The sequence below is a fragment of the Lacerta agilis genome, chromosome 4, assembly GCF_009819535.1.
Source record: "Lacerta agilis isolate rLacAgi1 chromosome 4, rLacAgi1.pri, whole genome shotgun sequence".
Lineage (NCBI taxonomy): Eukaryota > Metazoa > Chordata > Lepidosauria > Squamata > Lacertidae > Lacerta > Lacerta agilis.
The window spans coordinates 4,779,659-4,795,903 of record NC_046315.1 but is presented as its reverse complement, the minus strand read 5'-3'; the positions used below and the strand labels follow the sequence as shown (position 1 = coordinate 4,795,903).

General features: G+C 43.6%; 1 pseudogene; it reads left to right on the top strand.

Moving 5' to 3' along the window:
• Nucleotides 1-2,948: 2,948 nt before the first annotated feature.
• The window catches only part of LOC117045034, a 79,205-nt pseudogene continuing 65,908 nt past the window's right edge, over nt 2,949-16,245 (top strand).

Here is a 16,245-nt window from a genome sequence, read left to right as displayed (position 1 = left end):
GGCTGGATCTCTATTTTGTTAACTTTTGAGACTACTCCCTTGGTGGCCCAAATATAATCTATTCTTCCTGAGCTTTGGTTGGGCTCTGAGAAGTGCGTATACTGTTTCGTTATTGGGTATTTGGATCTCCATATGTCTATTAAATTTAAATTCTCTGTCAACGTGAAAAAAGACTTCGGTAATTTCCCTTCGGAACCCGTGCTTCTAGATGATCTATCAATTGCTGGAGTTACCACCCCGTTTAGGTCTCCCATTAAGATTTGCCTTTGATCAACATGTTCAAGTAGGATTTCCTCAAGTTTTTTGTAAAACTTGGCTTTCTTATTGTTTGGGGCGTATATTCCTACCAGCAACAGTTTCTCACCCTGCCATTTAATTTGTACGATTATCACTCTCCCCTCCTCATCTTTATATATTAATTTGGGTTCCAACTTATGTTTTACATAAAAAACCACCCCACGCTTTTTCTTTTTATCCGCTGTTGCAAAATCCAGACCCAGTCTTTTGTTTATTAATATTTTCCTATGTTTTTTGGCAATGTGAGTTTCTTGCAAACATATGACATCTAATTTCTTTTTAATCAAAACATGTTCAACTTTATTTCTTTTACATTTATTGTTTAGACCATTTATATTCCACGATTGAACCTTTAAAATCATGTCTACTTTCCGATTTTATGATCTTGCAACTTTCTTGTCAAATTCTTTTAGGTATTTGCGCTGTCTTCCTTTTCTTCTTTCTTCTCTTCTTCTTCTTCTTCCTCTTCTCCTTCTTCTTCACTTTCTTGTCCACTTCCTTCTCCTTCTCCTTCTTCTACCTCGTCCTCTTCTTCTACTCCTTCTACTGCTCCTACTTCCGTCTCGCCCTCTACTGTTTCTCTCCTCCTCTTTCCTTTCTTATCCTCCTCCAGTCCCAACTCCTTTGGGTATCTTCTGGTGAATTTCTTTAATTCTTGCTCACTCTTGATCTTATATCTCTTACTTTTGAAGTAAAAGGTTAATCCTTCAGGGAATTCCCATCTAAAGCTTATCCCTTTCCTTCTTAAAATACCTGCCAGCGCATGGTATGGTTGCCTCTTGTTTAAAAATCTTGTTGGGATTTCTTTATAGATGATGATTTCCCTTCCCCCTACTATCAACTTCTGCGAGTGGCTTAATTTCAATATTTCATTCCTGATGTCCATCGAGTTGAACATTACTAGGCAGTCACCTGGCAGTTTTTTCGCTCTTGCTTTTGCCGACTTCACACCTATTCTAAAGGCGTTCAGGATTGAGTATTCTATAATTTCTTGTTTGGTATCTAGCCATCTGGCCAGTTCCACCACTAATTTTTGTCTAATATTTTCATTGGCTTCCACTGGAATCCCACGAAATTTGAGATTAAGCTGTTTCTGCCTCAACTCTAACAGTGCAATATTGTCCAGCATCTCTTCCTGAGCTCTATTTAGGTCTCCAATCTCTTCTTTTACTTTTTCTGTGTCTTTTTTTGATTGTTTAACTTCTTTCTGGACTTTCTTCACTGAATTTTCTATCGTCTTGGATTTAGTGGACAGCTCTTTTAACTGTTCTGTTAGCTCTCCCACTACTTTCTCAAATTTCTCATCCATAGATTCCTTCAGATCTACAATTTTTTTCTCAATGTTCTGCTCACTCTGCCTTATCTCTTTTTTAATTTCTGCCAATAAACCTTCCCACTCCTTTCCTTCCTCCTGCTTTGAGGGTCTTCTATCACCTGGCGTTGCGCTCCCCTTAATCCCTTTCATCTTATTACAATGACCAATTCCAATTTTAATTCAAAACCTAATATACAATGATTATTTTCCACCACCAGAGGGCTCCAATCTCGTTCACTTTCCAATCAGTCCTGCAGTCTCGTTTAGGCCCGAAGGTGGCGCCAAATAGGTAGTTATTGGAAAGCGTCTATACTCGAATCAACAGTCCTTTTACTTTACTTTCGATTTCTTTGTTCACCAGAGTCTTAAAGATACTTTCAGTTTCTTTGTTTCAGTCTCTTCTCCTCTCCCGCTACTTTATAACCTTCCAAAGACAGCAGTTCCCCTAAAATCCCTTTAAGTCAGTCATCGGAATACAAAGACAGTCCACAAAAGACGAAAAACAAACCTGCAAAATAAAGCCCCTCTCCCTCCCTCCTTGAAAGCTCCCCCAACAACTCAGTCCGGCGACTATTTCTCTGCTTCCCTTGTAATGTTTCGAAGCAAATTAGAACGGTGTTAATTCCCAGCGTCCGATCAAACGATGTTTGTAATCCGAGAGGTCGTTACCCCTCTGTTTTGAACAAAAGCCCAGAATAAGATTATATTTCTTCGTGTCGTCTGCCGGTTATTCTTCCTGCGTGCTGGAGGGGGGGGGGCGTTCTTCTCTAAAGATATAACACTTCTTAAAATATGCTTTAAAAAGCACCACAGAGCTATCCCAGGATCAAAGGTGGCTTTTCTCTAACTATACCACAACGTCTCCCCTTTGTCCTTTTTCAGCCGCGTCGCGACCGCGTCCCAGCGACAAGCCAAACTTAAAGTCTCTTTTTTAAAGTCTCTTTCTCTTTCTTACTTTCTTTCCCCCCCCACGGGACCTTCTTGGTTTCTGCGATACTCTACTCTTTCCGATCTTGTTTTATAATAGTATTTTAATCCACCCGATCTGCAAGCTTCCCGGGCGGTCAATCAAAAAGGAAAGTTACTCACTTTGCAGGAACGTTATCTTCTAGACGTCTTGCACAATCATGCCCAGCGCCATTTTCACGCCAGAGAAGAGACGGACTCCCTTTTTGCGTCTCTTACTCTCTACCAAATTGCACACTTAACCGTACTCGAATTAAGAGCAACTGCGATCTCTTTCGTTGCCCCGATCTTCTTTTGTCTTCTTTCTTTTGTTTTGGAAGCGGGCTGCTTTCATCTGGATCCCGAGGCTTAGCGCCACTGGGGGGGTGCGATGTCCCCGTCTTGCGTCTGCTTTCCGCCCTTCTCCCAACGTCTGCTCTCAAACCTCGGGTTCGGGGCGCAGCTGGCGACGCTGCCGGGTACACTGGTCTTCAAGGTAACCCCCCTTGAAGTGATCGGGTCCGCTTAGCCTTTGCGCGACCCCTTTTCCCCCAGGTACGCCTGGAACTCCCAGAGGGGATATTCCACGATCCTACGATGGCCGCAGCTCCACCGGAAGTCAGTTGTGCCCCACATCCTTAGCGCAATCTATCATTGTTGATTTTACCATTTCGTCTTTTGTATGCCACTCAAGCAGTAAATTGTACATTCTGGATAAATTTTTGACCTTTGGCTCTAGCAATTCCGTCTCCAACTTAGATTTTTCCAACTGAAAACTAAGTTTCTTGTCTATCTTGAATACTTCATTAATCTGGTAGTATTGTAACCAATCAGATATTTTCCCTTGCAAATGCTCATATGATTTCAATTTAAGGTGTTCTCCTTGTATCCTGGGACTCCCAAATGTCATTAAATATGAAACAATGTGTGCAGAATTAGGCATACACACAATGGAATACTGGGCCTGGACCACCGCTATAAAATACTGGCTGCGCTGCCATTTCCGCTGTCCACCATCAAGTTTGCTCTCTGACCTGCTTAAGGACTCCTATAAATCTAGATGGTACCAACTCCTAGAAAATAAAATCAGATCGATAGGCATCGAGCTGGAGCCCTTGTACAACTCAAGTGAGCAACATATCTATCATAATGTCTTAATCAGACTAAAGGATGTTGAGAGACAAAATATTGCGGCAGCAGTAAACAAAATTTGCTCTCCTATATTCTATGATTTAAATATCCTCGATAGGGTCAACTACGTTACTAAACTAATAATACCAGCCCAACGTAGGGCATTTATGCTGGCCCGACTGAATATCTTTCCCTCGGCATTTGTCAGGGGTAGATATCAGAATGTTCCCAGAAACAAGAGATACTGCAGATGTCCCCTGAATGTCCCGGACACTGTGGAGCATATTCTCTTTTATTGTCCACTGCACAGTACGCTGCGTGAACGTGTGTTATCCCCCCGTTTGGACGGTTTGAAACCGCAGCATGGTGGAAGTGTTGGATTCTGTCTCTGACATCGACCAAGGGGTGACTGCGGGGGTAGCCGAATTTTTGGCAGCAGTGCTTCAAGGAGCACTTTAACAGGAGGAAATTCTAGATTTTACTAACACACACATACATCAGCCTATGAGTTTAAATGTTGTTTCTTTGTGTATGTATATTTTAAAGTTTTTGTACGTGATTCTTGATCTTGCAATTTTATATGTAAATGCCTAATAAAGGTTTGATAAGTGAATACTTCATTAATCTGGTAGTATTGTAACCAATCAGATATTTTCCCTTGCAAATGCTCATATGATTTCAATTTAAGGTGTTCTCCTTGTATCAAAATTTCATTGTATTTTGACCAATGCCCTTCCATGTTCGTTCTTTTATGGGCTTGGCTTCTAAAGGTGATAACCATCTGGGTGTTTTTCTTTCTAACAAATATTTATACCTCATCCAAACCTGAAACAAAGATTTTCTAATAATATGAGATTTAAAACCTTTATGGGCCTTAATCTTATCATATCACAGATATGCATGCCATCCAAATACATTATCATGGCCCTCCAGGTCTAGAACATCTGTATTTTCTAACATAAACCAATCTTTCAGCCAACAAAAGGCAGCTGCTTCATAGTAAATCCTTAAATCTGGCAGGGAAAATCCCCCTCTTTCCTTCAGATCTGTTAATATTTTATATTTAATTTGGGTTTTTTTCCCTGCCAGATAAATCTCAACAAATCATTTTGCCACCTTTTAAAACAGTCCATCTTATCAATAATTGGTAGAGCTTGGAATAAGTATCTTCGGCAATACATTCATCTTTATCACTGAAATTTGGCCTGTTAAAGATAATTTCAAATTTGTCCAAATTTCTAATTCTCTTTTAATCTCATGCCATATTTTATCATAATTATCTTTATACAAATTTAATTTTTTTGCAGTCATATTAACACCCAGGTATTTCACTTTCTTAACAAAATTCAGCCCAGTAATATTTTGTAACCTATCTTTCTCTTCCAATGATAGATTTTTCACTAACACCTTGGTTTTTGCTTTATTCAGTTTGAAACCTGCTGCATGCCCAAACTCTTGTATGATCTCCAGTGCTTTTACAGCACTGTGCTCTGGGTCTTATAAGGTCAATACCAAATCATCAGCGAAGGCTCTTAATTTATACTCTTTTATACCCACCCTTATTCCCTTGACATTTGCATCTTTTCTAATAATATGCAATAAGACCTCCAGGACTGTTATAAATAACAACAGGGAAATTGGACATCCTTGTCTTGTTCCTTTTTCGATTCTGTTCTCCTCTGATACCACATTATTCACTATACTCTTAGCTCTTTGCTCAAAATATATAGCATTTAAACCATTCATAAAATTCTGTCCAACCTCCATTTTAGTAAAAATTTTCTTCATAAAACTCCAAGAAATATTATCAAAGGCTTTTTCCACATCTATAAACATCAGAATAGCTCCTGTATAAATTTTCTTATCTAACCTTTCTAATATATCCACCAGATTTCTAATATTCCCATTCAAATGCCTTCCAGGCAAAAAGCCTGCTTGGTCCTTGTGGATATAGTCCTTTAAAACTCTTTTCAATCTTGTGGCCAGTATGTTTGCAAATATTTTGTAATCCACATTTAACAAAGAGATTGGATGATAATTCTTCATTTGAGCTCTATCTGTATCAACTTTGGGTATCAGGGTAATGTAAGCATCTTTCCATGACTCGGGCACCCTGCTTCCCCTTAAAATGTCATTGCATACTTCCATCATAGGTTGAATCATCCATTCTTTTAATGTTTTATAGTATTTAGCTGTTAAACCATCCGGTCCTTTGGCCTTGCCGATTTGCATTTGATCTATTGCTTCTTCCACTTCTTGTCTCATAATCCACTGGTTGAGTGAAATTTTCTTATCTTCTGGGATCCTATGCTGTCCATTTTTGTCCAAAAACTGTTCTATATTACCACTATTTTGATTGTCTTCCTTATACAATTGTTTATAGAATTTCTGGAAGCATTTCCTGATCTCCGTTGGGTTCTCAATATTTCTATCTTCCACTGTAATGTTGGTAATTGTGTTTTGCTTTTGTTTCCTCTTTATTTGCCAAGCAAGCAGTTAACCACATTTATTTGCAGCTCCGAAGGTTCTTTGTTTCATCATCTTAATTTTCCATTCTATTTCCTGATTTATTAATTTAGAATATTGAACCTGTAAAGCCTTTATTTCCTTTTGGATCTGTTGGTCTTTTGGATTGCCTCTCAATTTTTTCTCTTTTTCCTTAAGTTGCTTCAAAATATTCTCTTTTTTCAGGTTCTGTTCCTTTTTCCTTACCGCGTTCTGCTATATAAAAAATCCTCTCATTACTGCTTTGCTTGCATCCCAAACTACCCTCTTTTCCACTGCCGAAGCTAGGTTTATATCAAAATAGTCCTTTAGGGTCTTTTGGGTCTTACCAGTGATTGCTTCGTTCCTCAAGTGAATCATTCATCCTCCATCTGAACGAACCCTGGGGGGGGGTGTCAATCTCAAGTCCAATTGAACCGTGTTATGATCTGAACATGTCTTTGGGCAAATTTCCACTTTATTAATTTTAGGAGCAAGCTCTCTAGAAGTCCTTATGTAATCCAATCTGCTCCATGAAAATAAAGAAATAATAAATATTTATATAAATACATATATATGCTTCAGTATCTGGGAAAGGTTCACCCACGGAACGCTTCAGTTTGGGCTTAAGTATTTCATTCATGCATTTTGGGGCATTTACATTCCCATTAATGATGCAAATTCTGCCCACACCTTTTGCTGCCATTAAACCTCAGATCATCACACTATCTGGGTGTTTCACAGTCGGTATAATGCAAGTAGGATGTAAATCGTCTCTGATTCTTCTCCTTGAGTATTTCATGCCATCACTACCAAGCAAGGAGATTTGGGTCTCATCGCTCCAAATAACACTGTCCCCTTGTTCCGCCGTCCAGTTAACATGGGTTTAATCTTTTCAACCTTGGCTTGAGAGATAACAATGGCTTTTCCCTTAGAATTCTAGCCTTTATACCAGTCCTTGCACTCAACTTCACATTACATTGCGTCATGTCATCTTCTAGACACCCAGATGATTTTCTTTTGTCATGTAGGGACAGTCTCCATTCTTCGATCGTCACTTGCCTTTGTGCACCTTTTCCTGCTTTTACCAGTCTGATTTTGTAGAGACTGAGTCTCCTTATACCTCTTCAAAAATACAGAAATGCCAGCTTTGTTTAAGTTTTCCCCAATCTTTTATCCAACTTCTTCATATGTGTAGCCTTCTACACATAATACTACAATTTTACATTGCTTTCTGGGTGACCAGTCAACACTTTGTGCCATTTTTAAAATTTTATTATGTTTTACAGCCTCACTAAATAAAGAACACAAAAAACCAACCAACTTGATAGCAATCACATAACAAACTGACAAAAGTCAACCTAAGCAAGTTGTGCTTCCTTTTTCTGGTTATTTGGCTATAATGTTTGATACAATATGGGTAATTGAACAAACTTTGTTGAATTGCATTCTTGATTAAATTATCTTTCCACTGATATATAATTTTATAATATTACTCCAAAAGAAGTGGTGTTATGAGCCATTAAACCTCTGAAATACACTCTCCCCAAAAATTCTTCCACTGTTTTGGCTGCTACTGTATATCAAACAAAGCCACATTCAACAACTCATCAGAATCCAATAATAAATATGATGGTTAATGACAAACAACACAGGTAATGAACACACACCCTACTCCCTTCAGTTCTTTTCCATTTGTTCCTGAGGCTCAAATCCCTTTTTGTCTCCACTGCAGATTGTGATGAATCAGAAATTGAGAACAAAGGTGACCACGATAAAATCCCCAGAGAGGAGAAGCCACGTAAAAATCTGGAGTGTGGAGAAAGCTGTAGTCAGAACTCACATTCCACTTCCCATCAACAAAATCTCATTGGAAAGAAACTCTATGAGTGCAAGGAATGTGGAAAGAGCTTTAGTCACAGCTCCCATCTCACTACCCATCAGAGAATTCATACAGGGGAGAAACCATATCAGTGCATGGAATGTGGAAAGAGCTTCAGTCAGGGCTCCTCTCTCACTTCCCACCAGAGAATTCATACAGGGGAGAAACCATATCAGTGCGTGGAATGTGGAAAGAGCTTCAGTCAGAGCTCCAAACTCACTTCCCATAAAAGAATTCATACAGGGGAGAAACCATATCAGTGTGTGGAATGTGGAAAGAGCTTCAGTCAGAGCTTCTATCTCACTTTCCATCAGAGAATTCATACAGGGGAGAAACCATATCAGTGTGTGGAATGTGGAAAGAGCTTCACTGGGAGGTCCTCTCTCACATCCCATCAAAGAATTCATACAGGGAAGAAACCCTATCCGTGTGGGGAATGTGGGAAGAGCTTCAGTCACAGCCACAATCTCACTTCCCATGAAAGAATTCATACAGGGGAGAAACCCTATCAGTGTGTGGAATGTGGAAAGAGCTTCAGTCAGGGCTCCTCTCTCACTTCCCATCAGAGAATTCATTCAGGGGAGAAACCCTATCAGTGCTTTCAATGTGGAAAGAGCTTCAGTAGGACCTCTAATCTAACTTCCCATCAAAGAATTCATACAGGGGAGAAACCATATCAGTGTGTGGAATGTGGAAAGAGCTTCAGTCAGAGCTCCAAACTCACTACCCATAAAAGAATCCATACAAAGGTCGGAAATCCATTATACAGCTTCAAGAGCCAGGCTAATCCACACCTTTTTTAACCAGACCTTTGGCTGATTGACATCTAATGCCCTTTTAAAATGTGTTTTGTGTTTTTATGTTGTAACCACCCTGAGACCTGTGGGTGCAGGGAATAGGTGCCAACTTTTAAAGGTCTAGGGGTCTTTGCCCCCCCCTAAAATATTTGAGAGGCCACCCCCCAGTTTTGTGTTGTTGTTTTTTGAAACGCAACCTCTTATTCTTCCGCAACTTTCCATACAAATTCTCTTTCTATTTCCCCTCATAAAGGTCGTTAGGAAAACAAAATACAAGAAAATACAAATTTGGACAGGTCCCATGTTTGTGGGCCAAACACAAATGTTGCTTTAAAGGAGGTTTTCCAGAACTTGGGTCCCAAGCAGCTCCTGGACTACAGTTGCCATCATCTCTCCCCATTGGTCCTGCTAGCTAGGGATGATGGGAGTTGTAGTTGAAAAAGCTGGAGACCCAAGTTTGCTTTAAAGGGAAAGTAGGTCGGCCCTGTGACACTCTCTTCTGGCCAAAGGTGGTCTACAACAGAGATCTGAGTGTGTTTTTTATCTCCTGTCTGGCAAGTTACCTGATTGCATTATCTGGGTTTTGGCCACTCTTTTGTTATTATAACTACTTAATTCCTGATTCTGGTTCACAGGTCACAGGCTTACACCCTGTTCATATCTTGAATGTGCCATTAAGACAGGATTTGTGAGGAAGGAGACATAGGGGAGGTTTCCCAATTTGACCTTGAAGAAAAATATTTTTAGGTCAGTTTGTTCTGGACCTAATCTGTGGGTTTCAGATATGTGGTTTATAGGTATATACAGTTATCAACTTTTTTAAAAAAATATTTGACCTTAAAATTCTTATAACAGTCTATTTGCAGAAACAACATAATGGACTGGATTCACTGGCAGGGTTTGAATAAATGTTCACAACTTTATTTCATTAACAGATATTTTGGAGAAATGATAAGGGAATTTACTTTTATGTAAGAAAAGCAGGATACAACAAATAAAGCTAAGTAACTCTGCAGAGGGGGAGTTGAGGGTAGTCCAGAGGAGGGGAGGGAGAACAATGGTATATTACGTGATGATTGAGATCTGTATTTTTATTTGTTATAAAATTCAATAAATATTCATTGAAAAAAGGAAGGAAAACAGAGACATGTGACATACCAGCCTCATATCCAGCAACAGGAGGAGTGAATTGCTAAAACAGCACACATGATTGCAGGTGTTACGGAAATGACATGGGGGGGGCACATCTTTAGGGGAAAGTTGTTACAATGTGTTCAATTTTGGGCTGAATGTGTCTGCAAGCATTGGAGAGAGAATTTAAAGTTATGGTGGGGTGGGGTGATGGGCTGGAATTCGGCCAAGCTTTGCTGTTTGGTAGAAAAAAATGGAAGGGTTGGTTTTCAGAGTTTGGAATAGAGAGTGTTAAGAAGTTGTAGGTGAAAGCGGCGATATTTTGAAGCAGAGCTGGTAATATCAATAATAATAATAATAATAATAATAATAATAATAATAATAATAATAATAATAATAATAATAATAATTTATTATTTGTACCCCGCCCATCTTGCTGGATCTCCCCAGCAACTCTGGGCGGCTTCCAACAAATATTAAAATACATTACAATAGCACAGATTAAAAACTTCCCCAAGCGGCTGCCTTCAGATATTTTCTAAATGTCAGGTAGTTTTTTTATCTCCTTGACCTCTGATGGGAGGGCGTTCCACAGAGCGGGCGCCACTACCGAGAAGGCCCTCTGTCTGGTTCCCTGTAGATTTGCTTCTCGCAGTGAGAGAACCGCCAGAAAGCCCTTGAAGCTGGACCTCAGTGTCCGGGCAGAATGGTGGGGGTGGAGAAGCTCCTTCAGGTATACTGGGATGAGGTGTTGAGGGTTTTAAAGGGTTTTAAAGGTCAACACCAACAACCAGGAGGAATGTCATAGAATCCTAGAGTTGGAAGATACCACAAGGGCCATCCAGTCCAACCCCCTGCCAAGCCGGAAACACCATCATAGCATTCCTGACAGATGGCTGTCAAGCCTCCGCTTCAAGACCTCCAAAGAAGGAGACTCCACCACACTCCCCGGCAGCAAATTCCACTGCCGAACAGCTCTTACTGTCAGGAAGTTCTTCCTAATGTTTAGGTGGAATCTTCTTTCTTGTAGTTTGAATCCATTGCCCCGTGTCTGCTTCTCTGGAGCAGCAGAAAACAACCTTTCTCCCTCCTCTATATGACATCCTTTGATATATTTGAACATGGCTATCATATCACCCCTTAACCTTCTCTTCTCCAGGCTAAACATACCCAGCTCCCTAAGCCATTCCTCATAAGGCATCGTTTCCAGGCCTTTGACCATTTTGGTTGCCCTCCTCTGGACACGTTCCAGCTTGTCAGTATCCTTTTGAACTGTGGTGCCCAGAACTGGACACAGTATTCCAGGTGAGGTCTGACAGTGGAATACAGTGGTACTATTACTTCCCTTGATCTAGATGCTATACTCCTATTGATGCAGCCCAGAATTGCATTGGCTTTTTAAGCTGCTGCATCAGACTGTTGACTCATGTCCAGATTATGGTCTACCAAGACTCCTAGATCCTTTTCATATGTACTGCTCTCAAGCCAAGTGTCACCCATGTATTTGTGCCTCATATTTTTTTTATATTTTTTTATACAATCACCAATGCCTTGTTGTCGAGCTGGCTGTAATTCTGTTCAGCCGGAGACAGCGTCTGAGAGAAGTAGGCAAGCGGTGCTTCCTTTCCATCTGGAAACCGATGACTGAGGATGGCGCCGATGCCAAAGGGCGAGGTGTCGCAGGCGAGGACCAGCGGCCTGGCTTCACTGTACTGTACCAGCACACTGTCCGATGAGAGGAGGGCCTTGACTGCGTTGAAGGCCGCCGTTTCCCAATGACCCCAGGACCACGGTGCCTTCATGCTGAGGAGACGGTCGAGAGGCTCGGCTAGTGTTGCTTTGTGGGGCAGGAACATATTGTAGAAGTTCAGCAGCCCCAGGAACGCCTGCAACTCGGTCTTGTTCTTTGGGATCGTGGCCTCCTGGGTGGCCCGGATTTTGGATACCGTTGGGTGAAGACCAGAGGCGTTGATAAGGTAGCCCAGGAACTCCACCTGCGGGAAGGCAATCTGGCACTTTTCTTTCTTCACCTTGAGCCCGGCCACCTGGAACCTGGTCAGCACGGCATGGAGGCGCTCAAACAGCTGCTGATTTGAGTCTGCGGATACCAGTACATCATCAAAATACAGTACCACGCCTGGAAGCCCCTGCAGGAGGCGCTCCATGAGGCTTTGAAAGATGCCAGGAGCCACGCTCACCCCGAACTGTAGCCGGCAGCATCGGAATGCTCCTCGGTGGGTGACGATCGTCTGAGCTTCAGCGGTGGCGTCAACAGGCAGTTGTTGGTAGGCTTGGGCAAGGTCCAGCTTAGCAAAGACCTTGCCTTCGCCCAGGGAATGCAGCAGGTGTTGGACGACGGAAACTAGATAAGCGTGCTGCTGAAGTGCCTTGTTGACCGTGCACTTGTAGTCTGCACATATTCTCACCGACCCATCCGGCTTGACAGGTGTGACGATAGGCGTTTCCCACTTGGCATGGTCGACCGACTCCAAAACACCTTGCGTGATTAACTTGTCCAGTTGTTCGTCCACCTTAGCCTTGAGGGCGAACAGAACCCGGCGTGGCTTTAGCTTGATTGGAGTGACTTGTGGATCAAGGCTAAAGGAGATGGGTGTGCCTGTATATTGGCCCAATGTGCCATCAAAAACCTCGGCAAATTCTTTGGTTAAGGTTTCAACTTCCGTGTTGGAGATGCAGTTGATGCCGGTGACTTCCAAACCAAGGGCACCAAACCATTCTAGCCTAGGAGGGTGGGACGCGGATCTTCAACTACCACGAGTTGGAGAGGGCCCGAGGAATTCTTAAACTTGACCTGGAACTGGCCAACGCCTGTCATGGAAATGTCATTCCCCTGGTAGTCTCTCAGGTGTACGCGATGTAGGTGAAGTTGCCTCTTAGAAAGGTTGGGCACAAGTCTTTTGATAGTGCTCCAGGACACAACGGACAGGGCAGACCCAGTGTCGATCTCCATGTCACACGGAACTCGTTCGATGAGCACCGTGATGTGTAGTTTGCGTCACATAGGTGAGTCGGTTTGTCCAATCGTGGTTCCGGATGAGCAGCAACAGTTGGTGAGAGCGAAATAGTTACTGTTTGTGGACCTGGGTGACGACTTGGACTTACGAGATGGTGAAGAGGCCGTGTTTGACGGAGCTGATCAGCAGACCTTAGCAATGTGGCCTTTTCTGGAGCACTGCTGGCAGGTGACGTCTCTGAATCGACACTTGGCGTGGGGGTGGTTGCCTCCACAGCCAGCGCATTCTGATTGGTCCTTGGACTTCTGTTTGAACTTCCTGCGTTCCCGCTTTGTCTGGTGCACGTCATTGTCTTCGCTGGTTGACGCCTCGTCACTGCTAGCCTCTTTGTGGTGTGCAGCAATTGGCTTCTTAGTAGGATGTGGGCTGCTGGCCTTGCGGATCTCTTGGGCGGAGAGTTCAGCAGCTTCTGAGGCCGCAGCCTCCTCAATGGCCTTCTGCAGCGTGAGGTCTGGCTTGGCGAGGAGACGCCGTTGCAGACGGTTGTCCCAGACCCCACCGACGATCCGATCCATCAGAGCATCGTCTAAGTCTCGGAACTCGCAGGTCAATGCGGCCTTTCGAAGGGCGGCGACGTAGTTGTTGATCGACTCCCCCTCTGCCTGGTTCCAGTGATAAAAAGCATGGCGGGCAGCAATTTTGGATGGCTTCGGCGCGTAGTGGCTGCGTAGCTTCTCTTGTAGCACGTCCTACGGTGCTCTGTGGACTGCGAGTGGTGCGACTAAAACACTGGCCGTCTCAAACACTTCGGGCTCGCAGAGGCTTAGGAAGAGGCCTCGCTTCCGTTCCTCTGATACTTCTGTTAGCTCGTTTGCTTGAAGGTAGCATTCGAACCGAGCGAGGTATGAGTCCCATGATTCAGAGGCTGGGGCAAACGGCGGTAGAGGCACTAGTGTAGCCATGATTCCGACGCTGACGTGGTGGGCGACGGATGGAACACAGTGCTCTAGCCAGAACGGGCAGCTCTGAATTGGTTCTGTTCAGTGATTTCGCTCAGCGTTTCAGCTCAGCGATTCAGCTCAGTGATTTTGCTCTTGCTCTGAGAATGGCTGCGTCTGTCTGTGTTCTGATGTCTATGATCCCACCTTCGTCGCCAGTGTTAAGTTCAAGAATTTCTTGGGCCCTCTCCGACTCGTGGTAGTTAAAGTTCAATACATAACACCTAGTCTACACTGACTGGTAGAAGCTCCTCAGAGTTTCAGGCAGGGATTTCATCCCACCTTTGCAAGAGATGTCAGGGGTTGACCCTGGGACATTCTGCATGCCAAGCAGATGCTCTAGGGCTCCCCATATTTCACTAGCCTTTTCAATGTTATGCTGTTAGCAAGCGTGAAGATTCCACCTGCCTCTTTCAAAAGGAGAACACTCACCTGATCAATTTTATAAATAATAATAATATTTATAATAATAATAATTTATTCATACCCCAGCCACTCTGGGTGGATTACAACAAAATACTAAAATACAATAGTTCATGAAATATTAAAAGTTTCCCTAAACATAATAAGAACAAGCATCCATTTTCATTCCATTGAATTAGCAATTAAGCATTTCTGAAAAGGGAAATGACATACTTTTGTATATTAGCATAAAAAGCGTACATAAGAAAGTATTCTAAGAGCCGTTTGGCAAGGGAAAGGTCTCTCTTGGGAGGTGGTGGACTCTCCTTCCTTGGAGGTTTCTAAGCAGAGATTGGACGGCCATCTGCCATGGATGCTTCAGCTGAGATTCCTGCATTGCCGGGGGTTGGACTAGATGACCCTCGGATCCCCTCCTATCTCTCCACTCCTGAATTCGAGGAGGAAGTTCCTTGCCTCCTGCAAAGCCCTTTTCCCTGCAAGCTGTTGCTCCGGTTTCTGGCCAAGGGAGGGATATGCTCAGAGCCCAACCAAGAGCATCACCCCCCAAAAGGATATCTGGGCATCGGCATAGCCTGGGGGGCAGTTGTCCCCCTGAATCCATAAAAAAGAATACAAAGCGAGGTTCTGCCAAGCGAAAGAGGACTGAGTTGGGAGGACTCGGCTTTGCAAGGGTTAAAGGGAACTGAGCTGCCTTCCTAGAGAGGCCAGGAAGCAATAGGAGCCAAGGCCCCTCCCTGCCCAGTCCTCTCCTGCAAGGGCTGCATGGCTGTCCCCTCTTGGGATCTGGTGAGTCTCCTCTCTCTCTCTCCCCCCAGAGGGTGCAGTGGGGAGGCGGTGGGGGTCCCAGGGCTGCAGCAGGGGAGGGGGCCAGCCTGGGGGGCCTGATCTGCTCATGCAGGGGGAGGAGAGGGTCCTGCCAGGGAGGGGCGAGGTCTGCAACGCTCTCCTTCCTGGAGATCACAGGATCCCAAACTCATTCGGCCTTTCAGAATAAAATGACTCCCACGAAATCTCCCTTCTTTCAACAAAGGAGTCCCTAGGACTTTAACTCCATGTGTTGCACAACAGAGGAAACGTCAAGGTAGATTTCTTTGGCCCCGCCCACTTGGCCATCAGGGGGTTGGCCAGATATATACCAGACCCTCAGAGCAAAGAAAAAGGAACCCCAACCCAGGAGTCAGTCTTGAGAGTGGCAGATATTCCAAGTACAAGAAGAGGAGACAGAAGCAGGGGGGTGGGGGAGGGGAGCAGCTCCTGAGGACCCCCGGGTGAGGACCCCCACCAAAGCCAAGCATCCATTTTTCACAAGATACAAAGGATTCCCTTTGTCAGTCGGTTCTGACTTCATGCATTGACTGGAAGGCAACAGAAACCAGGTTGATTAATCTCACAGAAATCCCTTCAGTTGTCTCTGCATTTTGTGTTGCTAGAAGGCTAGAGACTTTTTCTTCTCCTCTTCCTCCTCCTCTTTCTTTTCAAAAAGATAGCTCATGATCTGGGATGCGGTGCAGTCCAGCCCTGGTTCCCAGCAAGACTCATCCATGCTTGCTCCCCCGTCCTACAAATTCTGTAACACAACAGTTGAATTTGCTTTGTAGGATTTCCTAGAGCTTCGCATTAAGACGGACAGAACTTGGCAGAAGACCAAAGGGTTCCTTTCAATCTTTTAGAGCCCCCCTGAGAGCATAGATGGATGAACGAGACTCATCTGGACCTGGAGCAGGAAAAGGACATGCCACCCAAACTGGGAGCAGTGGGGGATTCTGGGAAAACCCAGTGCAGAAGATCCTGCAAGCCAATGGACCCCGAGAGGTTTGCAGTCGACTCTACCACTTTTGCTACCAGTGGCTGAAGCCGGAAAGGCACA